Source organism: Stegodyphus dumicola, chromosome 12 (genome assembly GCF_044657685.1).
Source record: "Stegodyphus dumicola isolate Sdum_Otavi_A_Nest chromosome 12, ASM4465768v1".
Lineage (NCBI taxonomy): Eukaryota > Metazoa > Arthropoda > Arachnida > Araneae > Eresidae > Stegodyphus > Stegodyphus dumicola.
In genome coordinates, this window is record NC_140779.1 from 109,077,996 (window position 1) to 109,094,706 (window position 16,711).

Consider the following 16,711-nt stretch of genomic DNA (forward strand, 5'->3'; position numbering starts at 1 on the left):
GTATATTTATTAGTGCAATTATAGTTTATTAATGAATTATTTTTGAATCGAATATCTCGTAATTGAAGACCCGTACACAGGATTTAATCCATCAGACCTGCATAACGTGGATCAGATTGTCCGAGAGGCAGTAGTTCAACATATCTTAATAATAAAGCTACTGTAGGTAATCTTCAAAGTATCACTGAGCTCCATGATTGAAAAAAATACTTTCCTGTGTATGCTTGCCTTAGCTGTACTTCTTTAGCCACCGTATGAGTAACATGATCCAGATCTCAAATCCTGATGATTTCTTGCATGGATTTCTGTGGTTTTCTCTGTATATGATATGAATGCAAGCCAAACAGCATTGTAATATAGAAAACCTTCACATATTTTTAATAATAATAAATTAACCAAGAAGCCTGTACTGCTAAAGCAACATAAGAGATTATTTTGAAGTAAGAGCTTAAAGAAATTCGAGTTACTTCCTTAAAAGCTCTGCAAATGAACTAAAACAACTATGATTCAGTTTAGGAAACAGCGAGATGGTTGATTACTGTGTGAACTTTTAACCATTTTAAAAAAAGAATTGGTTTGATGAAACTGTTAAATAAATATTTTTATCCACAAGAAGAGTTTTTGAGATTACTACCTAAAATTTTATAATTTTTTTCTTTTCAGACTTGAAATATATTTTTTTCTTTTTGGACTTTAAGATCTCCTTGTTGAATTTGAAGTTATTTATTTACATATTTCAGAAAAATAACTATACAGCGAATTGTTTTTCTGTGTTTTGTGTTATTACTTCATTTTTCAGTACTTAAATACATTATTAATTCTTAATTTTATTTATATTACAATATCAATAAACTACATATTTCTACCTTAATATACCATATTTCTACCTTAATATTTTGCTTTACAAATAGCAATATCTTGAGTATCAGACCATTGTACTAATATACTATAATTTATATTCTCAAATGTTGCTGTCAAACCGGGGATCAAATTCCTTTAGCATCATATCCAACACTGAGAAATTTTTGCTTTCAGAAATTTTGTGTAATTAAATCCCATGACCTTCTTTTCCTTGATTTGTTGACCTCTGTGAAACATTGCATCAAATGCCATTTTTTTATATCGTTCTAGATCTTTTATATCTTATAGATTTTATATCATTTTTTTATATCATTCTAGATCTGCCATTCAAATAAGTTCAGACGAAATATATTTCCAAAAAAGTTTGCTTTCTCTGTTTTTCATTACCTGAAATATCTGTCACTAGTATAGCATTTGCCACCGTGAGCATTAATTATCTCATCACATGACAGATTGGCCAATCGCAGATTTAAAAAAAAAAATATGCACTAGGTATAGCTCATAAGAACAAAATTTCGAGGAAGAATCATTCCTTTGATTTGAGTAGAAGTCTATAATGTTTTGGATGCGTAACTAAAATAATCAGCTTTATTTAATTCTTCTAAGAATGCAACTGCCTCTAATCCAGTTTTGATTTTCTCATGAATCTTGAAAACGTATTTGACAAGGTCTGTAATTTTATTTCAAGGATCCTTTTATTGATTGAGTTCTGAATTTTTAGAAGTTCCTTGATATTGTCTCTACTTTCTTTCCTTGCAGAGCATTGCTATAACTTGGAATTTTCATACTGCTTTGAATTTGATGGAGGAAAATCCTATTTCCTAAGCCCCAAACCAGGTTTCTGATGAAATTTCTAAGGTAATTCAGGCACCCTCTACAGGGAGCCAGATGTTCCCTAATTTATGCAACTAATATTTTCAGTTTTGTTCATATTACATAGATAAGAGAAATGTTCTTTTGAAATTATGTGAATCTTTTGAAATTATGTGAAAAATCTGGCCTTGTTAAAACATCTACTGTGGGTATGTCCATACTTTTAGGATCTACAACATCGCCTAATTTTGAGGTGCCAGGCCTGACTTTGAAATTTTCGATCCTCATTTGTATGCCAGAGAGTCTTTCTAGTGAATAGAGTTTCTTTTCTTCTGCATTTCAGGGTAGTTCTGCGAAATAAATTGGTACAAGCTTCATTATTACATAGTCTTGAAAAACGTGTCATTTTGGTCACTACAGCTGACTACATTTTCAGCTCTTCTATAGGGTCTTTTTCAATTAAGTCATTAGGTAGTCCTTTAATGACTGTTTTGATGAAGAAATGCACAGAAAAACACAGCTATATCTTGTACATGTTTTGTTAATACTTCCTTGTACAAAGTAAAGGAAGTATTGTAATTGCAAAAATTTTCGGGTGTCATATTTCAATGAAAATATCCATTTTGACCGCTATCAAGTGAAATTTAATGATGTTTTTGTGTGGCATCTATATGTAAGGAGGACTCTTTTTCACAAAACATGTTGCAAAAGAAATTTAAAATGGATTCAGAAAAAATATTTTCGTCACATCTATGTGTACGTGTGTAGGTATGTATCTCGCATAACTCAAAACAAATAGCCTCAGAATGTTAAAATTTTTTATATAGGACTTCTATAAGCATGTAGTTGTGCACCTCTGTTTTTGTTGCAATCGGCCACACCAAAATTATATAAATATATATGTATATTCCCACTCTATTACTTGGTTCAGTGAGCTCAGTTTTTTTTTTATTCTTATATGTTGGTAAATTGTGCATTTTTTGCTTTAAAAATGATTGAATTATGTTGTTCTTATCTTCCGATTAAGGTTTTTATGTGTTTAGTTAATCTGGATGCAATAGTTGTAGAATTATCAGTAATTTAAAAGTTGTTTAGGTGCAGCTAAGCCTAATTTATTTTAGCATAGCAGCCATATTTGTTTACATTTAAAATGTAGCAGAATAGTGAATTAAGTCAGTTTCTGCAACTTCAGTGTCTTTTTGCCAGTTGGGACCATATATAAACTTTTAGTTTTGTGCACCGAAAAATTTGCCTTCCTGTTGGCTAGCCGAATTGCTTGTTTTTGAGTAGAAACTCTAATTGTAAAAATTGTTTTTTTAATTGTTTCAACTGCATTTGGGGTTTTATATTTTTCAATTTTTAACCAAGATATTTTGAGGTTTTATGTATTTTTGCCTTGTCACGAAGTGAGAACTGAATTGACTGAATGAGAAATATATCTCTAATGAAATTTGAATAATGAATGTTTAACTCTAATGAACCTCTAATGAAGTTTAAATGAAATGCAGGAAAAAAATGTGTATAATTTAATATTCCATCAGATTTTTTTTTCTGGTAATCGTCCAATTTCTTGACATATATTTTTCATCTACCTTTTCATGATTAGCAATTAATTTCTCACTGTAGTATTAATAGTTACACTGTTAATATTACAGTGAGAAATTAATTGTTAAATTAATAGTACATTGTAGAGTACTATTAATTTCTCACTTTTTTTGTGTGCGTGTGCTTGTAAGTGGTTTGTTTGACTTCTGTTCTCAACAGGATAATTTGTGAAATTCTGTTTGGCTTCATAGGTGATAGGCCAACTGAAACGTCAGCTTGTTTGTCAACTTCATCATTCTCAGTAAGGGACTCTAATTTATTGCTTTTCTTTCTTTATCTAGTTGGCATGTCTTACCAGTTTTCTTTGGCTTCTGCAAAGATCCTTTGTCTTTAGCCTTTTTCTTAATAGTTCTCCTCTTTCTGGGAATCACCACTGACATCATGTGATCCATGGATCTATCTGTCCTTCTAGGGATGTCATTTATGCTCATTTTTTGTGTAAAGGTTTTCCTCCAATTTTAGAGATAATACAGGGTTTGTACGGTGCTTAAGAGTCCTTAAATTTTGTTGAATTGTTTTTGGGTCCTTAAAAGTCCTTAATTTCGGCCAAAATCGGCAGAAGGTCCTTAATTTTAATCATTCGAAATTTCAGTCTGTTTTTACAACTGCCATTTTGAGTGTGAATTAGCATTTTGGAAAAATATTTTTGGCAATTCACTGACATATATGGTTATTTTTTCAATGGGTGAATGGGTTACAATTTATTCCTATTTCTAATATAAGTGATGGGATACTCGAGTTTCTAAGTAAGAAGTAAAACATAAGCATTTCGAAATGATTTCATTTTTTTCTAATGAAGAGCTCCTAAAGAAATTTTTGCTTTTGAAGATGTGAACCCCTTTATTAAACGGTTCTGAATTTGGCGATTTTAAGATCACTTTCTATAGAAAATTTTTAATTGCGAGATCTGGGAATTTTTTTTAAACATTGTAACATTGGTAAATTTCATTAAAATAATTGTAATATATTGAAATTATATTTAAAAAATAACATTAAAATAAAATATTTTTATTTTTCGCTGTCATATTATAAAGTTTCATTTTGGCAACTTATATGATATTTTGAATCTGAAAAATAAACAAGATATAATGCTATAAAGCACAATTTATAAAACAATTCTTAGCAAAAGCAAAATTAGCTATAATTAATTAAAATTATTATATCTATAATTAATTATAGCTATAATTAATTTTTCGTGGTAAGAGGTTTTCCCACGTAATTGTCTCAGAATATGTGTCAGTTTTCTCTATAAAATTAATTTTACACTTTCCCCACCTAAATTTTTTACCAAAATATTTCTGGCTTTTTGCTGTTATAGAATTTGTAGGAGTAATTTTTCTTTAGGATTTTAGACATTGCAGCTTGGAAAGTTTGGGAGGATTTGACAGCAAGGTTTATAGACCCACGATTCTAGAAGATTCCAGAAAAATGTTACAATATCAAATATGCCTCCATGTTATTAACATGTAATGCATGTATTTTACAGAAAGTTTGCAATGAATTTCTTACTTTTTGGAGAACGTCTGGAAGAGCAATAAAAGCATAATATTTAAAAGTTTTACTTCTGATACTAAAACCTTTTTCTTAACATGTTTATCTTCTCTTTATTTTCTCTACTTTTCACTAGACACAAGCATGGGAAATATCAAAAATCATATAATTTTATCACATGGAGTGGCATTATAGAAAGATTTTTTTTTATTAAAAAAGAAATTGAAAACTGGCAATTTAAAAGATTCTTCTAATATGTCTTAAAGCATCATACACAGGGCTGGCGCTAGGCAATTTCCCACCTTATGCAATCTCTGAGGATCCCAAATTCTCCTGTCTAGTGCCTTTCTAAATTCTGCTTCCAAAGCCTGCTCTAAATTCTAAGCATTTTGCCATTTGTAGATTTTGTTGCTCGATATGACACTAAACCCTAAAAATTCTGCCACACCAGCTCTGTAACCGGCCCTTACCATATCTATTTCATATTTCTTCTGAGTGTTCATATTACTAAAGAATAAAATTAGCAGCTTTTTCTATACATTCTAAATGCATTTCGTTTTTTTAGAATAACAAAAATCCTTAATTAAATCCAAAAAGTCTAAAATGAAAAGGAAACATGTTGAAGGAAAAATAAATACGTAAGGAAAATTATTCTTCAAAGATATACAGTTATTATTATGTAAATTACCCTGTTTATAATTTCAGCCCTTACCATAATTTCCCATTTCTGTATTCTCATATGATAAGAGTTATTGACAGAGTTAAAATGTATTGTCTTTGACCACTAGTCCACATTTTTAGTTTGAATTTGACTGTTCTTGTTTAGTTACATCACCATGAGCTGTAATTGATTTTGTTAGCATCAGAACATGCCTTTATGTTTCAAGCTCTTTTTAAATTAAGAGGCTTATTTAAACCTTTGTCTGACTTTATAGTTACTTTCAGACATAGCGATAATTTGCTTCACGTCTGTTGGGGGGGGGGGTTGGACTATTTGACTTTTACCAGATCAAGTAAACCCTCATAGGTACATTGTGAAGAGGTTTACAAGTTAGGAGATAAAGCATGCAGAAATTAGTGAGAACACTGGTTTGTGTATTGCGACAAATTTCTCATTGTTAGAAAAGATGCTTAAAGAGAAGGAAATTAATATAAATTAGCCAAACTGTTTGGAAGGCTTCAAATTAAAAAGACGCATAAATATTTTGTTGAGTGTTGTCGCTTAAAAACGCAAATATTTTGTGTATTTTAATTTTATCCTGATATCGTTTAAGAATCAGTGTCATAAATTACATGTATTTTAAACTGTGAAATTTTATTAGATTGGTATTTTAATAGGGCTTTTTTAACAAACATTATTAAAAAATAAATAAAATTTAGTAGTGGCCATTAAATCCAGGACTAAGGTTATCTAACTACCTAATTTAATTATTTATAACTAACTGCTTACTCTTAAAAATCTCTGTGTATTTAAGCGAGTTATTGTCTTTTATTAATCCTTACCGTGGTCACGTAATAAAGCACAAAAATGTAAAAATTCACATAAAACTTATTCTTTGCATCTAGTGAAACTTAATACAAAACAACTTATCACCTCTGGTGCTTTAGTGCTTATTGGAACCTTAGTGTATATTAACGCAGTTACAATACACTGGAACTCTACACGAAGCTACGACACTAACTGCGTCAGACAGAACCTAACTTTCAAAACTTGCCAACTGTGCCTATATCAGGCCTTTCAGGTTTGTTATAATCAATAGGTCTCTCTCTAGGCAAGCAGCAGTGGTGAGAACATCCATTCTTTTATTATGAATCATACTGATTATCATCTTACTTCTCATTTTAACCTATGCCGCTTGAGATAAAATCTGTCTGCTATTTATTGAACTTCTAGACAGCAAGTATGTGACAAAATGAGACATAAAAGAAAAATCAAAATAAAGCTGAGTGTTAGTAAAACGTAAATAAAATTTCACGTATCTTCTTTCAAATATGTTCAACTATAGTAAGTGTAAAAAATTTAATTCTACTTGAAAATTTTATGAAGTTTATTTTATTCTCAAACTTATTAATAATTTTGTTAATTAATTCATGTTTGATAATAATGCATCATATTTACATATCTATTTTATTTTCAGGAGGGTATTACAAAAGTAAAGTTCAGGTATAGATAATATTTGTAATTGAATTTATTCAGTTCCCATTTGCTCATAGGTCCCTAATTTTTTTCATTAATGGTTCTTAAAAGTACTTAATTTCTGTGTGCGGAAATGTGTATGAACGCTGTAATATCTCTGGCAGTCAGTTGGAGATCCTGTACTTTCAGATGCCTTACAGTTCTTTAACCCTCTGAGCACCATGGACTGGGCCTCTGAGGAGGGCTTTATCCAGTCATGAGATTTTTTGTCACTTGGTATATATTAGCTTATAATTTAAGATATTTTGCTTTCTTACTTTCTTTAATACTATAAATGTCATCTTAACGAATGTAAATCTATGAAATAAAGACTAAAATAAGTAAATATACAAATTTTGCTAATAAAGGTTATTTAAATACAGATCTTCTTGACAGATCCAAAAACCTGGGCTGCTTAGAGGGGTAATATATCAGGCTGGTGGTATATCTCCCACTTTACTGATCATCTGAGTCAGCTCCTGAGTCTAATTGATGCATTTATTGTATATTTTAGGTGTAGCAATAAAGTTTGAATATAGTCTCAATTTTCTTATCATCAAAGTTATCATCATCAATATCATAAACATTAGGATTATCCATAGCTTCCATAAATAATGCAAGATATGTTCAGACTGAAAAATCAGCCAACATAAGAATAAAGTCAATCAGAAAACATGAGCTTCTCAGGCACGTCTTTCACACAGAGAAGGCAGGCAGTGCAGTAGACTGACAAGGGTCTGTTTTGATAATACAGTTGAAAATGACTAGTAATCTTTTATAAATTGTTGTATGCTATCAACTTCATCACATTTTATTTTTCTCTGCAGTTCTTATGTCTATTCTTTTGTAAAACTTTTATTGCCGAGAAATATTTTTAAATACTTATTTTGCTATTTACAAAAGGTTTTCAGAAGTATTCTGGTATATGCTTATGTATTGGCATAGCTAAAATTGCTTCCATGCTTTCTTTCTTTTTCCCCCTTTTCTTTTTGTTACTGTATTTAGTAGAATAAAACGCTAAACCCCTGTTTTAAAGCATATGGTATTATTAAAACTACCATGTAGTTTAGTAATCATGAGATATAACATTCTTTACAAATGATATATTAAGTAAAAATATTCGTATAGCTATATCAGAAATTTTAAAAGGAAATTTTGACTGTACAAAAGTAAAATTGATAGTAGAACACTTGAATCATATAATTTTTCATATTTTTGTCATACTGTAGCTGCACTGTTATGAATTTTTTAATATTTTTATTGTACATAAATTGTGTTGTCATAAAAGATATAAATATTGTTATGAATTTCGTATATATGTAGATAATTTTAATGAAATTATATGTGAAATTGTAGTATCTTATGTATAATGCAACATAAACTGCTTGAAAAAGATAAGCTCTGCCGGAAAAATAACATTACATTGAGGTAAATAGCTGTCTCACTAAATTACCGAGATGGGTTTGGTGACATTATAATACAGTCCGTATATAACTGTAATTAAATATGTGTAATATATTCCTATATGTATCTGTACCTGGCTCTTATATGTAACTTTAACTGGGTATGCCTTCCAGTGATTTACTAGAGATTTCTTGGCAGCCGGAAGAAAACTATATTTGCCCAAAGAGAGCATCAGTTCTCAGTTGTTAGTTCAGAGCTGACTTTGGAGTATTGAGATATCCATGAGAGCTTTAACTTTTAGATGTGCTTTGCATTGCGTTGCGTTTAACGTTCTTAGTAGTTTGAAGTGTAACTAAGGATTGCACTCTGTGATACTGAGTACAGTTGTATGCGAAAGAAAGTAATTGTCTTTGAACATGTTTATATAGAGTCATGCTCCAAGCAGAAGCACCATGTAGGGAATCGCTGTATAATACCAGATTTTTTGAAATTTTGAAGAAATTCTCCAAGTTCTGGCTGTAGTAACTTTCAGCGAGTTAGACAATATTAGAAGTTTACTTTTAATGTAATTTATATGATTGTGCAAGGATAGCCTATTATCCAAAATTATGCTTAAATAAGGCATTTGTGTTTCTATTATTATTTTCTCTTGTCGTATTTTTATGATTGGATTTTGTAGGTTGTTAATTTTCGTTCTCTACTTTGGAATGTAGATAGCTTTGCACTTTGAAATAGAAATTTTTAATTGAAATTTGTTGACCCAATGTTTGAAAATTTGCAAAGAAAAATAAAATTTTCTTTTATGTGCTTTCAAAGTTTCCCTTAAACTACTAGCAGGAAACCATCGGCGTATGCTTGGGCAAATGTGTGCGTAATTTCTTCAACATTTTGAAGTGTCTCAATAGCTATTAGATTCCAAATTACTGAGCCCAAGCATGAGCCTTGAGGGCATCATCTCATAATTTCATTGTCCTGAATGCCAGCTTTCGAAGTGAATTGGAAAGGCCGGTTGCTAAAATAATCTTTAAGTTGTAGGAAAATTTCTTCTGGGCAATAGATTGAGTGGAGTATTTTTAAAATATCTTTCCAACGTATTGAATCAAATGCTGCCTGAATATCTAACGAAATTACCAGAAATGTAATTTTATTTATTTATTTAAGTACTTGCTGCAGTTTCTGGAAAGCATGATCTACATATTTATTTGCCATAAATCCAACTGGTGTGGATCAATGATTTTATTGTTGTGGATATAATAATGAACTCGTGATAAAATCAATTTTTCTAAGAGCTTTTGACCGAGAAAAGACGACATTTACTACTGGACAAAGACATCGGTTTTTTAATGTGATACTGTTTGGATTATATAATGCGCCGGCAGCTTTCGAACGCCTTATGGAGAGCGTGCAAAAAGATTTTTCTACGAAGCCTGCCTTATATACCTTGATACCATCATCGGGAAAACGTTTAAAGAATATTTGGAAAATACTAGGAAGGTTTGTCAAAAATTGAAGAAAGCCAGTCTCAAGTTAAATCCTTCCAAATATAAATTCTTCAAACAGGAAATGTCATCTCTGCCGAAAGTGTGTGTACGAATCCAGGAAAAGTGACGGCAGCTAAAGATTAGAGACGCTGCGAAAATGTCCATCAGCTGAAAAGTTTCCTGGGGCTTTGCACCTACTGTAGATAAGTGAAAGACTTTTCTTCCATCGCAAGATTCCTTCACAAACTGATAAGAGAGCAAGCAAATGTTCTTGTGGGCAAAAGAATGTGAGAATGCATTTAACAACATGAAGAAGGCTTTCATATCTGCGACAATCCTAACGTATCCTCAGCTGGACAAACCATTTATTCTAAACACGAATGCGCCAGCAATGAGAATGTCAGTGCTGTTTTGTCCCAAGAAATAAACGGTCAAGAAGGTGTCGTGACGTACAGGAGCAAGTGTCTATCTAAACCGGAGAGGAATTACTGTGTCTCCAGGAAAGAGCTGAATGCCATAGTTAAAGTCGTAGAACATTTCCAGCATTACCGCTAAGGCAGAAAATTCCTACTTTGCATAGACCATGCATCGTATATTTAAGGTCTCCAAGCTCCGTTTGAAGTGATGCACAATTTCGCTCGAAAGCGAGTTAACTTGTGGATGGAGAAGATGAAGATGAGAGCTACAGGATATCGATTCTATGAAGGTGACAAGGTGTGGTTATGGAATCCGATTCAACGGAAAGGACTTTCTATTTAACTACAGTCATCCTGTGGCATTCCTTACACAGTCCTAAACAGGTTGAACGATAATCATAGTTCGAATTCATAAGTCATCTAATTCTAAGCCTAAAGTCGTTCATTACGACAGGCCTACCCCTTTCTATGGCCATAGTATGTAGTCCCCAAAGTGTATGTAATGTAAATACTATGATCATGGTCCTATTTGTATATAAATTTGTAAATTTATGCATTTAATAATTGATGTAGCCCAAACAGAAGAAAAACACACCAAAGTGAAAAGAAATTAGCAAAGCAATAAATTTGTGTTTGGCGTAGATTTACTCGAGATCTCAATCGATTTCGAAAGCAACCAGGTACAGGTCCCTCTTTATCAGGAGCAAAAAAAATCTTAGTTTTGCAGATTTCTTTTCTGCCATCGAAAGCGATTGAGATCTCGACGAAATCTACGTCAAAGACAAGATTGCTGCTTTGCTAATTTTATATTTTTAGTATTTGATTTGTTGTATGTTATTTATTTAATTTTTTATTTTAGTATCGCATTAGTTTCCGTTATTGTAAGTATATCTTCCTCTCTGTTGATTGTACTGTTGATTGTGCAGTACAATTCTTCTGGAAGGAGGCAATGTCACGAATTTTGTATGTATGAAAATAATTGTAATGAAAGTACTATATGTGAAATTGTAGTATTTGTGTAATGTAACAGGAAATGCTTCGAAAAGCGAAGCTCTGCCAAAAAAGAAAGATTGCAGGTGCACATCTATTTAACACTGAGGTGTATTACTATGAACTACTATTTAGTCGCCTGCTTAATTTTGTCCCTAAATTTGGCGAGAAGTAGCCAAACTTGGTGTTCATTTGGTGACATTTTGATATAGTCTGTGTATAACTAATTGGTACTATAACTGAATACCTCTAATAGATCCCTATATGTAACTGTAAATGTATCCGACCCCTAGATGTAACTTTATTCATATATGCTATACAGTAATTTCGAGAAATGGAAGATACTGGAGATTTTTCGGCGGCCGGAGGAAATCTGTATAAGCTGGAAGTGAGTGAGTGAGTGAGTGAGAGAGAGATTATGGCGCAAAACCAAAGATGATTATAGCGCGCCAAACACGAGATGGGAGTATAAGCTGGAAGAGAGCATCTCTTGTTTGCGTTTTGTGTATCCATTTTTTTTTTTTTTTAAATCTCATATTCCAATCCATCAATGCTCTGTTTTGATCTTTCAAACCTACGAGAAAATGTTCTCTGTTCTACATTTGTTAAATTTTCTTTCCTTTTGAATCTTACCTGATGTATTTTTACGTGAAGAGGCTTTAGGGCATCATTTTCATTGAGCCGAAGGCATTTTTTTTTAAAGTTGAAAACATACAGACTTCCCGCAGAAAAATAAATTTCTATCTAGCTATCATTGGTTCTGTATAGAAAGTAATAGAAATTTGTTATTGCAAGAACAGGAATGTAATAAGAAGTGGGTTTTTAGTTCAAATGGGCTTTGTCCCTGAAGAACTATTGTTTTCGTTTTGCGATTTTGCGTTGAAAACTTTAAAAGGCTGTATCACTTTTCAAATCGTTGCCACCAAATACTATCGCCTTGTATTATATTTGAAGAAATTAAATAATAAAGAATCTGCATAAATGTACGCATGTTTCTCGCATTGTGATAAAACAACGGTACCTAGAGCCATCCAATTTTGTAATCCTACTGCGAATATCGGCATCTGAAAGCCCAAATTTGGAATTTGTTTTATTATCGATTTCATATTTTGTAAAGCTTTAACGAATTTTTTATTAACACATTCAACGATTTAAAAGCGAGCAGTGGCAACACTCTATTGGGGGCGGGGGAACTTTTTATCTCCAGCGCTCGGAACTGTGTATCGCAGATTCTAAAGAAATACTCATTTTAAAATTATTTTGCGACATTGCTGTTGAACTGAATTTTATGCTGAAAGAACATGCTATTTAATAAATAAATTTAACACACAAAACGTTAAAAAAAAACTCCCCTTTGGACGTCATTTAAAATCTGAAACCTTTCAGATTCTGGTGATGTAAATTGAACTAAAACTCAAACAGCCAATAATAATTTTACAGCAATATTAACTATCCAATCAAAATGCTTTGAGAACCAAAACTAACTCAATTTGACTTAAGATTTCATCCTGAACGTTACGCACGTTCCACGCTTCGGCCTAGCTAGACTGCTGTCTAGCTAGTCGAACGTTACGCACTTTCCACGCTCCGGCCTAGCTAGACTGCTGTCTGTCTGCTGTTGCTTTCTTGCTACAAAGTTATAAAAATGTAAGCCTTTTGGAACAGGCACATTTAATGTGTCGACTTGTGTGTAGCCGCAACATGTTGCTGAAAATAAAAATGAAGATTTAATTTTCCTTCGCCTCCAATTTTTTAGTCATTATGGATCAACATTTCTACGCCATCAAAATTCCTACTCCTGAATATATTACATATATTTGGAATAAAGGCAGAATTAAATAAATTTTGAAAATGTGCCATTAATTTGTTTATGTAAAGTTGGTAAAATTATTTTTATTGTGAAGGCCTTTTTTCACTGAATGTTTTAGCGCTGTAAAGTTTAAATTGGCTAAAAATAGAGTTATTGGAGTTATTTTTGTGAACTTTTAGGTAAATATCTAGTCCGTAAGGATAAAATGTACGAAGTTTAAGTATGTAAAGTGACTTTTGAAAAATTCGTTCTTTGGTATTAATAATAATATCCAAAATTTGTAATATTGCTGAAGTGAGAGTGTTGAAAATGTTCTAATTCCCTAGAGTTTAATTGGCAAGAATTTACTTTAGTTTTATTTTGCTGCGTTACATTAAATTTTTTAATATGATCCCTATGATTATTGGTTCTTTGTTAAGACGGTTTTCAGTCTATCAGTCTATTCGACATATTTAAATGTTGCAAGTAATCATGCAAGTACAGGTAAAAGATTTTCATAATTTTTTTTTTCAAGAAGTCAGTAGGAGGCATGGCGTTAAGTTGGCATGTTTGTCATCTAGTGGAACGACAATTAATAAATTCAATGTTAGAGATATGGGCAATTGCTGAACGTAAAGAAGCTGCTAACCTACAGTATAGTGAATGTTTTTGGAAAACAACTTTATAAACTTAAAAGTATCCTGGAGATAATAATATAGTGGAGGTAGTCTTAGTAGTAGAGAAGTAGCACTAAAAGCTGTTATTAAATTAAAATCAAAATTCTAAGTAAATAAGATGAATACGAGTAATTTAAGAAAGACAAGTACTTGAACTAAGTAACAAAATAAGTAAGAAGAAGCTAAGTAACAAAATAAGAATTTATTTATGAGAAGAGTTTCGTATATATATCGTCTCTTAGGGAAAAAATAGCGAATTAGTATTCTATTGTTGTGAAAAATGCCAGTAGCTTAATTATTCGCTGGAAATTTTTTTAATCAGGAAATTTACTAAATAGTTAAATCAAAAGTGCAGAAAATAGGGGTAATTATTGTTTGGGATTAATTAACTTTTCAAGGGAAACAAACCAACCTTCGATCAATTAACAGTAACTAATATAAGCGAGGAGTGTTTCTTTGCTATATACCCATTTCCTTACCCGGCCTTTATTTTCGCAATCGTTGGTTGTAATCATGTCCACTGCGCACACACGCGCAAAAAAAAAGGACAGTTCTATATATCCGTTCTACTGGGCCGATTGACGAAATTCAAATTGCGTTTATCATGGCTCCAAAGCGCGACTTAGGATATATATTAGATTTATATTTAGCATTGCTCTAACATAGGTATTTTGAGACAAGATAGGACTTTTTCTGAAATAACATGACGATTTTTTTTCCATATTTCGATTCTACGACTCAAATTATGCATAAATATTAAATTCTGTGAAATTTACGGAGAAATTCAAAAATTTAACTTGGCGCGTTTTTTTAAGTTCGCGCCTAGAATAATTCACCTCTTAATATATGGCAACCTATTTTCCTTTCCCTTCCATTGTGCAGGAGGGGGAAAAATTCACACTGTTCCTACATTCAAATAATTTTAAGTGGCTACACCATATTTGATGTTATTATCGCTTTCAACAAATATGCCAAATTTCAAAACGCGCCAATATAAAATTTCACGTATATCTTCGAAAATTTTGAATAAAAAACTAATTTTTTGCAGGTATGCTTAAAAATACATCTACTTCAACATAATGGTAAAAATTTTATAGGTTATAATTCAAAGTTTTTTTCGAAAAATGTATAAAATATATTTTAAAATACAAATTTAAAAAATAAATCATAAAAGAATGCGCGAATGTTATTTGGAATGAATTTAAATTTCGAAATGTCAAAGGAAGAATCAAATAAGTTTAATTAAAAAAAAGAGGTATTTAGAAATATATACCAAACTCAATAACATTGAGGAGCTACATTTTGAGAGCTAATTTTTTAAAAACTACTCATGTGATTTTTTACAAAACTTGGCAGTTTGGCATAATTTGTGTCCTAGAATGGAAATATGGATATCGAGAGAAATCATGTTTTTGCAATGTCGAATTAAAAAAAAATTTCGACAAATAATGAAATCTAACTTTTCATGCCATGTCCCAATTCTCATACTGTTTTGAGGAAATTTTTATACTCGTTATGTAAAAATAAAATTATAAGAGGTTTAACTCCCGTACGACAAAACTTGCTAATTTTAATTTAATTTCCAAATTTTTAATTTTGGGTGTAATCTTCAATTCTTGAGGAATCGGTTAATCAAGTTAGATTAATTTGAGCAAATAAGTTTAAAGGAAGTGCAGCAAAAAATATAAATAATTTGTTAACTCGTACAAGGAAGGTCATGTGATGTCCACACTACATCAGTTTTTTTAAATGCAAAATGAATGTAAAAATACTTACTCTGTTTCTTAATTATATAACACTTATAATTAAACATTTTATGTATACTTTCTTATGTGCTGTTTCCATACATCCGCCATTCTGATGTAGTTCTGCAGCAGCTTTCTTAGGGTCATTTTAAGAAAGTCAAAATGCGTTTGAAGAGTAACGAAAGAGGAAATCATTACTGCACTTCATTCAATAAATAAGAGCAAAATTTCCGCCTTTACATCCTTTGATCAATCCTTTTGGATGCATCCTTTGTTTGGTAGGATGACGTAAGCAATCGAGAGAAGAGTGATTATTTTTCCTGCTTCATCCAAGTGGAACAGCGTTTTCACGGCCCTCATTTTTCCAGTAATTCTGCAAAAAACAAATCTTCGATTTCAATGAATACGTAATGAATCAGCTTTCTCAACTAGAAGCGTATTTATTGTAATGTAAAATACTCATCATAGACCTTAGAGTGGATAATATTTAGACCTTAAACACTGCAAACAAGGTAATATAAATTTTTAGAAAAAGATGTAGAATAAAGTGTCGATTATCCAAAGTGAATGGGACCAAAATGGCTTCTAATAATGGATTTTCATATTTATAAAAGAAATGACTGTTTCAAGTGAATCATATATTCTTGGACATAATATTATTTATTTTAGTTAAATAGGAAGTTGTTTTTAAGAATTAAGTATTTCAGCATTAAATTGTATTTTATTCAGTAAAACAGATAGAAAAAAGTGCAGCCTATAATTGAGTGTTGAATATCAGGACTTGTGTCTCGGCTTTTTTTTAACACTTGATAATTGTTAACCCATTTTGAATTGAAATTCACTATATGAGCTGGCAGTAAAGACTTTCCCTATTCAATAGATTAATTTAATAAACATAAATTATGCTTTTTAAAGTAACGTTTAAATATTATAAACACCAATCAATTTCAATATGCTACGAACATAAATCAACTTCAATACGTTACTTTAAATAAATTTAATATTCGAAAACAGAGCATTGAGTGCTGAGAAATTGCTACTGCTATACCTTTGAGAAAAGAGATGCCATTAATTCAGATGGATTGTGTATAATACAAAATTATTTTTCATCCATTTCTAGGAATTACTAGAAGCCATGCGATAAAAATATGTATTAAACAAATATCATTACGGCAAGATAATAAAATAAATCAGTTAATTCATATTTAAATAATTTTGCTTTTTTTTTTTTTTTTTTTAATTCTGACACTGTGCTTAGTCAAA